A 9,848-nucleotide genomic window follows, 5' to 3' on the forward strand; every position below is an offset into this window, starting at 1 on the left:
CAGGCTGAATGGTGTGGCCGCATTTTACCCGTTATAAATCTTCCTTCCAAAAACGCTGTTGCTCACGAGCAACGTCGGGCATTTGCGGAGGTGCAAGCCGATATAGGGTTGGACGCTTGTTGCGTTTCTCTGCTTGACTAAACGCAAAACCAGGCAATAACATAATCTTATTTCTACGAAATACGATAAGTGATAGTTATTGGACAATATTCTTTTGTCTTTCATGTATAGATGGCGATGTCAGAAAAGAAATGACTGACAGATGAAGAAATACAGGAGCTAATCTTCCTTCCGTATGGTGAATTATCCGATGTTGATTTTGACAGCGACCCAGATGATCCCGAATATGAACCTAGGGATGATAAAAAATTGATTGATTCTTGTCCGCTCGAAGTTGTGATAAATCTTCGCGATCAACATCCGCGAGAAGACGACGACAGAGGAATGCCAAGCAACCCTGTTGAAGCTGTTCCGGGAACATCCCGCCACACGGCCGCGTAGCGCAGAAAGATGAAAGTAAGCGTTCGCAGAAAATGGACAACAAAAGACGTTATGCTTGATGACACAGCCTGGAAGGGTGAGCTGCCCCCACCGCCCGATGATGCGCTAAGTCCATACCAATACTTTTGTGCCTTTTTCGATTAAGAGATGGTAGACACACTGTGCTATCAATCAAATCTGTATTCCACCCAGAAGAATGGCACCTGTGCAAACATCACCAAGGAGGAGATGAGGAAATATCTCTCCATATTAGTGATTTCGGGGACAGTCAGGGTGCCTCATTTCCGGATGTTCTGGCAGTGTGGAACGAGCTTTGGGCCTGTAGCGGACCTCATGTCTAGAAATACATTCGAGGCCATACATCAATGCCTACATATGAACGACAACTGTCAGGCAAAGCCTTTCAAAGTGCGCCCACTTGTGAAACAGCTGAAGAATAACATGAAGGCAGTGGCCCCAGAAGAACGGCAGAGTGTGGACGAGCAAATTATACCCTTCAAGGGGCGCTCACCGCTAAAGCAGTACATGAAATCGAAGCCCCACAAGTGGAGCTATAAGGTGTTCACAAGGGCAGGTGTCTCCGGAATTATGCATGACTTCATCATCTATGAAGGTAAAGGTACTGCTCATGACAATGGATTCAGCATCTCTGGTGATATAGTCATCGATCTGGTGAAATATCTTCCGGAAAACAGGAACCACAAGTTATTTTTTGATAACTGGTTCAGCAGTCTGCGCCTGGTAGACGAGTTGAAGCGCAAAGGATTTCTGAGTGTTGGTACCGTTAGAGTCGACAGGACGGAGAAGTGTCCGCTGGCACCTGACGCAACTCTCAAGGCGCAAGGAAGAGGCTCGGTGGATTGTCGCGTGGACGAGTACTCTAACATTGGAGTCATCAAATGGTTTGACAGCAACTCCGTACACCTCGTGTCAAGCTACGCTGGTGTCCAACCAACCGACCTTTGCAAGCGGTGGAACAACAAAGAAAAGAGCAGCATTGATGTTCCACGCCCTTTTGAATGCCTTCATGGGAGGTGTTCATCTCGCCGACATGCTTATTGAGCTGAACCGCACAGACCACAAATTGAAAAGATGGTACATGCGCATTTTTTACTGGATGATGGATGTTTCTATTGTCAATGGGTGGCCCCTGTATAAACACCACTGTGCCCAGCTATCTATCAAACGAAGGTTGTCTCTGCTAGCTTTTCGAATGCAGGTTGGCCAAACCCTTGCACATCTGAAGTCAAATCTTTTGAAAAGAAGGTCAGGTATGGCTGCTGAAGCTGGAATCGTGCCCGCCAAACACTTAATCCATTCTCCGGTGACACCAAGGCCCACAGTGGACGTGAGGTACGATGGTATGAACCACTGGCCACAGTACGGCGAAAAAAAGAATCGATGCAAGTTCTGCAAGTTCGGCTACACGTTTCTGTACTGCGCTAAGTGCAACATGCACTTGTGCCTCCTTCCAAACCGCAACTGCTTCAAGGCATTCCACGTGAAGTAGTGCCTCAAGTGCCCAATGTTGCTCAGGAGCAACACCTCATTACTCACCTATAAAGAAACATAACTTTTTTCTGACAACGTAATTGGCACATTGTGACCTTTCTTTATGCATGCCAGAGTTTTCTTCATGTGCATTTAAACAAAATTTTGGGCATCAAAGGGTTAAGTCGCACCAACCGTTTTTTAAATACCATTGTTGGCATAACATGTATATTTTGCACTTTGATTTTCCTAAACTTCATTTTTTACAATTTTAGCTATTGTTGTTGTGCCAGTTAGGCCACGACGTCAGAGATAACACCTGTGCTATGGCTCGAGTGGAACGGGGAGAGCGACAAGCTGCAGTATTCGTTCAGAAATGAGTTGGAGCTTGTTACTGTAAACTCAAACTCCACGCGATTTGTACTGCAGGCATGACCAAGAATATTTGACCCTCTTGGTTTTCTAGGCAGTCACCATCACAGCCAAGATGCTATTTCAGGAGCTCAAAGCACTAGGCTTGAAATTGGAAGCACTGCTACTACAAAACACCTATATACCATTAGAGAAGGGAAGCTGTACCTTTGAGAGTGCAACGAAAATAAGGGTAGCGGTGGCGTTCTGAACTAACTTATCCGACCTAGAGATGGCACTGCTAAGACTATCATCATCATTACACTAAGGCAATATGCCGGTTCCTTTGTTGGCGGGTGCGGTTGGTCACGGTGCGTGCCCACAGGTTCACAGGCATTTATTCCCAGCTGTTGCTGGGTGTTATTCATGCGCACAGCAGCCTAACGTTACTATAAATGTTTCCGTTGTGTCGCCAAGTGACCAAGAGACCTCAACTGGCAAAAAGCTCGCCAAGCAAGTAAGCTTACATTATTTATTGACAATTGTGAATGCAGCAGTTCACATGTAAACAAGAAATACTGTTACTCACAGAGTTGAACAATACATGCAAAAGAAATAAATACATGCAAAAGCTATCTGTTTAATAAAATTACCCACTGATATTGTGCAACTTTGTCTCTTGTCTCGTTCAGTCAGATAACGATATTTATACTGGACACCCCTTAGCCCGAGCTGCAATACAATAATTGACGAAACATTGCCGAGGCACATCTCGAATAAAAAGAAATGACCTCAGGCTGTTGTGCTAGGTACCCCTGCATACAACATTGTTCTCGATATTGTGTTTGATATCTGTGATCTTGACTGCGCATCCGATGTTTTTACGACTAACTAGATCAACTTCCAGTTGTGGTATGCAAGTGCATCCTGGGAAAACACTATTTACAAGATCATGTTGAAAAGAAAACTTAGTTTATGTTTCAAAAGAAGTAAAAAGGTTGGAGAGACCAACACTTTATTTGGGTAACAGTTGGTGAATGATGAAAGCCTGAGTGAAACGTTTCAGCAAGTCAACATTCTTGTGAAAGTTGTCACGAATGACAAATTCAGAGAATGAACTACCCTTGCCCTCTCTCGTCCACTGTTGACCAGCTGACACTAGAGGATGCCTGTTGGTGTTCCCAAACGCATTAAATTTCTAAAAAAAGAAATTATGCATCAGTGGACAGCAATCCCAATAATCTGCACATGACATTTATGCGTACAATAAGGACATATGGAACACTAGTAATACTAGACAGCTGAGAAGTGCTGGAAGTCACGATAGCAATGTTGGAAAAATTGGCATTGAGTAATCATTGCAGTCAAATCTGTATAATGAAATTTTCTACGCTGGTTATTCATAAAGTAGGGGCCATTTCCTAATCTTTCAATATCTGCGCGTCAGACTGAAGAGTTATATGCACAGCACAATCTGTCACTTCTTCACGAAAAAACTTAAGTGATTGTTCTGGCTCGGTAGTCATCTACTTGTCGGGAAACATAGACAACCAGGTTGGCGAATATTGTTGCTCCCGCATGTAGCGAGGTGCACACTGTAATTACATTATTGCATGCAAAGTAATCACTGGTTTCTCTAATTTATGGGGAGTTGTGCCTAGTTTATGGACCAACTGTGAAGAGTGAAGCATGTGTTAGAACACTGTGCTGATACTTCTGAAATGGCTGCACAAATGTGTATGAAAAAGAGCAGAGTGCCACGCCAAGCATCCAGACCAGCCAAACTGTTCAAGTGGACTGGATATTGCCATAGACTGACTACGAACAGTTAGTGGTATGTCAGACAAAGTGCTCCTTGTTGGCCTCACTACAATTTGCACAACTGTAGCCGATATGCCCAGATATCACAAAGCTTCTTAAAGCTGGGTTCCAAAAATGCTTATTGACCAACTCAAACACCAAAGGACATCAAGTGGACGAGCGTTTTTGGACTGCTACCAATAAGACAGGTATGATTTGTTTTCCCACACTGTTGTACAGATGATGACGCTTATAGTGTACGCAATCGCAGAAACAACATAGTGGTGCCACCACTCCTTTTCACAAAAACCGGAAAAATTTAAGCAATTAGCTTACTGCAGTTAGAAAATGATGGCTGCCATTTTCCAAGTAAGAAAGCGCATATTTAGTGTTTAATTTGATAAAATGTGGACCACAGTTAGAGTTGACGTATACTGTAAAACACTTACCAGAGTAAAAAGTATGATAAACATTGATGATGTCAAAAATTCTCATCCGGAATCGTCGTCCACAGTCAGAACCAATGGCAAAATCAAATATTTTTGTTGGGAACACTGCTTGCATGCGCTACTGTCCTGAGCCAGCACCATGAGATTATTTCCTCTTCCTTCACTTGGAAACAGTGGCTTGGAGTACAAATTGAAGACAGTGAGAAATTCAAGATCACCATTTGCAACAGGTTCAATCATGACGTGGCTATTTCTTATGTATATTTACTAAAGAAGCTACTGCAAGGATACGAAAAGTACTAAGCAGTTAGCAGTGGTTCTATAGAAAAGTGAAGTTGGTTTTCACTAAATTATGCCCACCAATAAAAACTTTACTAATGAATATTTATTTGTTTAGAACCAAATGACTCTTACTTTTTGGATGACCCTCAAAGTCTTTATGCGCTGCATTAACATATGAATAGACGATTCTTTTTGTGCCAATGGTGCATGGTCCTCAAAGACACTGCTCAAACTATGGATGGTGACAAAAGCTGAATTCACATTTTCATTCTTCACTATTGCTCAACTATCTAGTTCGCCCTTAACATGGGTATCATACAAAACTAGTCCTTTTGGCTAAGTATTTCACAGCAATATCAAGAAAATAGCTGTTACTGCACATTCAAATCATCAACATGTACAAACACTGGCCAACTCTGATTATACCTACAGAGTGCACTCAGACATTGTTCTGTTCAAAATAAACATACCTTGAAAAAGCCTTTGTCATGCACCACATCTTTTACACAAAACAAATATTATTGCAGTAAAAGGTCATTACTTGAGCTCGGTTATTTCAAAGCGCACAGCCCTGTGTATATCTATAGGGAAAATTGCTCAATAATTTGAACACATTGGTGTCTTCAGCAGTTAATTCAAACTGGGAGCCCCTTGTTTTCGATGCTGCTCGCAGAAGTCTATCCAGAGTGATCACAATATCTTGCGAAATCAAACCAAACCCAATTTACTAGAGGTGGGAAACAACTGAACAGCAGCATTTCTAAGCAGATGAGATTTTGAATGCTGAACTGGAGCACTTGGGCAAGCTACGAATGATGATCATGGAGTCACAGTGGAAGAAATGCAAGCGATTGCAAATCACTGATTACTTTTCATTTTAATTGCGTTAACTCTGTCATGTCAAAAACATGTATTGAAGCATAAATATTGACATACGTTTCAAGATTAAGGCCCACTGCTTGCGTGCATGTCGGTGCTTGTTTTTGGCGTATCACCACCATCAGCCTGATTACACCCACTGCCAGGCAAGGGCGCCTCACATGATCCGCCAGTCAACCTGGTCTTGTGCTTCCTGCTGCCACGTTATGCCTGCAAACGTTTTCATCTCATCGGCCCCTGTAACTTTGTCTTCCCTTTGTGCATTTGCTTTCTCTGGGAACCAGGTCAGTTGCCCTTAATGACCAGCAGTTATGTTGCCTACACGCTACTTGCACGGCCCATGTCCATTTCTTCTCTTTGATTTTAGCTATGTCATTCTTAACAACATTCCCTTAAGATAAGGATTATAAAGAAAATTTTTTCGAGCGAAATTTCTCCTTAAGACATTTATTTGTGTTATTGCAAGAGGCAATATTCCATGCAGTCATAAAGTGTTTGTAAAATTGCTGGTTTGTGCCCCTGAGTACATCAGAAACCCTAACTAATATTTCCCAGGGGTTTCTGCTTTTCGATTTTAGCTAAACAGCAACAGTTTTATTGCCTGAAGATAAGGATTGAAACTTTTTTTAGAGCAAAATTCCTCCTTAACATGTTTGCATGTCTTCTGTTATTGCAAGAGCCAATATTCCATGTAGGCATTGACTAAGCATTTGTATGTTTCGTGTTATTGCTAGAGGCAATATTCCATGCAGTCATAAAGTGTATATAAAATTGCTGATTTGCGCCCCTGAGTACACCAGAAACTAACCAATAGTTCCTAAGGGCTTTTTTTTCTTTTCCATTTTAGCTATGTTATTCTTAAGAGCAAAAGTTTCATTGCCTTCAGCTAAGGATTAAAAAGAAACTTTTTTTAGAGCGGAATTTCTCTCTAACATGTCTGTATGTTTTGTTATTGCAAGAGGCAATATTTCATGGAGGCATTTATTAAGTGTTTGTATGTTTTGTGCTATTGCACAATATTCCATGCAGGCATAAAGTGTTTATAAAATTGCTGCTTTGTGCCCCTGAGTACATCAGAAACCCTAACTAATATTTTCCAGGGGTTTCTTCTTTTTGATTTTATCTATGTTATTCTTAACAGTAAAAGTTTCATTGCCTTATAATAAGGATTAAAAAGAGACTTTTTTTAGAGCAGAATATCTCCTTAACATGTTTGTGTGTTTGTGTTATTGCAAGAGGCAATATTCCATGCAGTCATGAAGTGCTGGTTTGTGTCCCTGTGTGTATCAGAAACCCTAACTAATACTTTGCAGGGGTACAATTACCCTGAGGTGCTCCCAAACATTTCTGAAACTTCGTGCTTGACCTTTTTTTTTTCTTGAAATATTGTTGCAGGTTTCATGCAAGTTTGCAGTAAGTGCAGCTGGCTTCAGTGCTGTGTCACACACTCGTCATGCAGTGTGGCTGCGCTGAACTGCATGGCTATATGTTTTTCTGCATGGCTATGTCACTGACAAAGTGAGTTCATGCAGTCATTCTGATGATCATGTTCCTGATGGTACTCAGCGTGACACTCATTACGATTTGCAAGATGCAGATCGTCAAGATTAGCTTCTCCATTGAGTTTCCTAGTTGTAATAGCTGGCTTACAACAGTGAAAGCGTGTGGAACCCTCTTTTGGTTTGTAACCTCCAGTAATTTTATAAGCTGCTGTATTTCACTATAAAAAAAAGTTATATTTCACCATTTAGGCCTTGTGTCACATGCTCGAGCATTACTTCGTATAGGTTGTTGGGCTCAGCCAGTTTTTATACCCTGGAGCACTTGTTTGCCTGGTGCTTTTTTTGTGTGTGAATAATTAAATTTTGTGGTTTTATGTACTGAGATTAGATTGTGCTTCCGCCAAGGAAAGCCCCAGCGTGGACTTGGAATAGTCTTGCTTTTTGTATCAAGTTTTTTTTTGCCTTTCGCCACTTTCGTGAACTAGAAATAATACGCTCTTTACCTTCTCATTCACTATTTTACATTATCATGCTAACCGATTATGTAATTACTAATACATATAGCTGACTCCTGTTTTAGGGCCACAGGCTTTTTCTATATCTATTCACCAGAGTTTTTTGTTTATTACAACCCCTAAATGTCAGCAAACATTTCGCATTTATTTTCATGCACTCCAACCGCTCGCGACATATACGCTCAACGTAAGAATCACATAGAAGTAGCCGATTAGTCGCAAAACAGGTGCACGCCACTCGTCAGTTGACAGGAAACTTAAAAGTAAGGGTGCGACCACTCGAAATCAACAAAACTCCAAGATTGCGGACACTCTGAAGCCAACAATGTCAATATCAAGCAAAACAGAAAGAAGCCAGGAGAGAACAAACGCATGAGGAGGAGGGTCTTCCGAGCACTAAGCTGGGCTATGTGTACTAGATTATGTGGGTTGTGTGTTTCATATCATTAGCATATAGGCCAAGTTGGGCACAGTAAAGCGTGAGGGACTCTTTCCTTTTGTCCAAAGTGTGAAGCATAGAGAGCATGTAAAGCTGGAATTCAACAGAGGAGTTGAACTGAATTGTAGTGGTTCCAACACCACCTAGACTTTCAAGGCCGGAGATCTCTGCGCATTCAGAGTGCTGACGTCACCAACCAGCAGCGGCAGTGGCAGCGGTGGGGAAAAGCCTAGGTGGTGTTGGAAAAACCGGCTTGCTTGTCGCGTTGCTTTTTTTTTATTCGGGGAGGACAGGTAGTGTGGTGGCACAGCGTGCACCTCAGTTTGCTTTTCGGTGTCACACGAGGAACGTCTGTCCCGTTAGTGCAATGTCCTGCCTCTGCGATATTGTGAAGACTTTGTGAGTTCTGTATTGTGTGTTGTGCATTGACTTCACCATGCCGAACAAGTGTCGTGTCCCTCAGTGCCATGGAAATTACCACTTGACATGCAAAGTGAGCATTTTCAGATTTCCGCAAAACGGTGAGCTGCGCAGAAAATGGCTGCACGCCATTCCCCGAGACAATTTCATTCTATCGCAGTACTCCAAGGTGAGTTGTATTGGAAAAATTTCTTACAATTCACAGCACGATTATACGTAGGCAGTGTTTCAGCTTCAAATACTAAATAATTGTGGTCGTCTTGGAGAAAAGTTGGGGATAAAGCAGTTTTATTTATTTATTTTTAGGTGTGCGAGCAGCCCCTTGCACTCGAAGACATAATGCAAGAGGCTTTATACATTGATGAAGAAACGGGACGCACGGTGACTGCACCGTTGCTCAGTCCGCGCATTCTTCAAGGTGCAATTCCTTCGAAATTTCCGAGCTTCCCAGCTTCCTTTTCGAAACAGTGCACACAAAGAGAGAAAGCCCTGACACCAAGCGAAAACGGCTGGAAGCAGCAGCTATCCAGGCAGCACTTGCGGAATCTGCGGAAACATCTTGCCCTGAACAAGAAGCAGATGCAGTACAGTGCATTGCAGACTTAGCTTTCCACGTCAGAAGCAGAAAGTCAACTTTTTGGCTCTTCATTGAGAGCGGTGAGCATCTGCTGCTTTTCCAGATCGTCGAAGACAAAGCTCCTTGAATAAAATACTCGCTTGTTGTAAAAACTGACTTCACGACAGCTTTCCACTTTATGAAGAAGCTGACAACTAAGTTAGGGTGCAATTAGTGCATTCCGCCTACTGGAAGCAGCAAGAGGGTTGTAACATAATTTCTTGATAGTGTTGCCGCCTGGAACACCAACGTGGCGTATTCACCTACGAAGAAGTGTACTGACGAGGTTGTTAAGTAGTAAGTTGCCAACACCGATGGAAGAGGACAACGGCCATGCGATAGTTGAAGCTGCTTACCAAGAATAAGGTGCGAAGGCATTACTTAACCTAGTTCATGATGTTTTGCTGTCTTCTGTTTACCATATCACCCTATGCGTATAAATATATGTGCAGTTATGGCACCATCACAATGCCACATCCAGCGACTATCAGGTCCATATGCTCCTCACACAGAATGAATCCACAGTTAGGAAATGAAAGTTCTACTTTTCTCCGGACAAGGATATCTCACCTGGACGAGCGTCAATGTACTGTTACTCTCATG

The sequence above is a fragment of the Rhipicephalus microplus genome, chromosome 3 (genome assembly GCF_043290135.1).
Source record: "Rhipicephalus microplus isolate Deutch F79 chromosome 3, USDA_Rmic, whole genome shotgun sequence".
NCBI classification, from domain to species: domain Eukaryota; kingdom Metazoa; phylum Arthropoda; class Arachnida; order Ixodida; family Ixodidae; genus Rhipicephalus; species Rhipicephalus microplus.